Source organism: Seriola lalandi, unplaced genomic scaffold (assembly GCF_002814215.2).
Source record: "Seriola lalandi dorsalis isolate HSWRI2012SDOR001 ecotype SW California unplaced genomic scaffold, Sedor1 jcf7180002054930, whole genome shotgun sequence".
NCBI lineage: Eukaryota > Metazoa > Chordata > Actinopteri > Carangiformes > Carangidae > Seriola > Seriola lalandi.
The window spans coordinates 1-1,465 of record NW_019525482.1 but is presented as its reverse complement, the minus strand read 5'-3'; positions in this window follow the sequence as shown (position 1 = coordinate 1,465).

Below are 1,465 nucleotides of genomic sequence, written 5' to 3'. Positions count from 1 at the left end.
AAAGTTTTGTGCACAGGCTGACAAACAGGCTCAGTGCTGTCACTACCTCTCACAGGAAGAGTAAAGCTGAATACAGGTGGATGAGACACCTGTGAACACAACTCTGATGGCATGAATACGTTGGCCTAAACCAACAGAAAACACTGAGAAACGTCAGGGTGTTAGCAGCGCGTTTGTATCTCTGTGTGGAGTAAGGACTTTCCATCAACATCCTGCAGACAGACACGTGAGAGACGTCGCGCTGAAAGCTGAGTAAGCTTTTCATCAGCGAGCATCCCTGTTGTGAAATGTTAAAGCAGCTAACGTTAGCTTTAACAGCTGTTTACTTACCAGTCCTGTGTTTCCATTACAAGAGGTTATGATTCGCCCTCTGAGCAGCTACTCCAGTGACAAGACGGGCCGACTGGGCCGGAGCTAGCTGGTTAGCATGCTAACTTTGGAAGAAAAGAAGTGATAAAAATAGAGGCAAAACCAGAGGGTTGTTTTCCACCTCTGGAGACAGATGTTGGTGAGTTAAGGAATGAAGTTTGATGCTGAACTCACAACGTTTCTTCTAGACTGATGGGTAAACAGCTGTTAATGCTAACTTTAGCTATGTAGCAATAGCAAAACTTAGAAACAGCTCCTTTAATATCTTCTTGCTCTTTTGGTATTTTTTCACTTGTCCCGGTCGGACAGTGTTTTTATGAGATAAAGCCTGAGGTGCTTCTTCAGACACACACGTCTTCACTGAGAAGAGTGAGTGTGTTCACCTTGTTCATGAGATTGAAACTTAGGCTCAATGGCCCCAGACACCAAGCCCCACCCCTCCGCTTTGCACCTGCACGTTCAGGCGCAGCGTGTCCCGGCTCTTGTTGAGACAGACGGGTAGGGTGAAGTAGGTCAGGGCGAACTCGCCCTTCAAATGTAGATTTTTCAGGGACACACTTCAAATGGGTAGTTATGAGATATTTTCCCAGAATGCCTTGCGAATCACCGGCAAGATGACTGCGGAACCAACCAATGAAACTCACAAATGTAATTTTCTACGATAATAAAGATTAAAAAAATTACGACAATGATTGTATTGTCTTAGTTTAATGTTGTTTCAATGAATTATGGTTTTCTGCTTCATAAAAGCCACTAATAAAAATGCTAATGTCTCTGTAGCTATTGTTAACGTTACATCTTTAATTCTGATTTGCTCATGACAATCCCACATTATGGCATATTTTAATGCTGCACTCTCATTTAATTGGAATATGACGTCCTAAATTTAACTGACGTCCAGCAGCGACTTTGCTGAACTTTACCGCGCCCGTATCAATGCAGACTGTCAGGGCCGCATACAGGTCATCATGCTTTGGCATGTGTAATTATCCATCTCCGCTTACACGTCGCACAAAGAATTAAGATGTTTCTGCATGAATATGATTGAATGTGTGTGTGTGTGTGTGTGTGTGTGTGTGTGTGTGTGTGTGTGTGT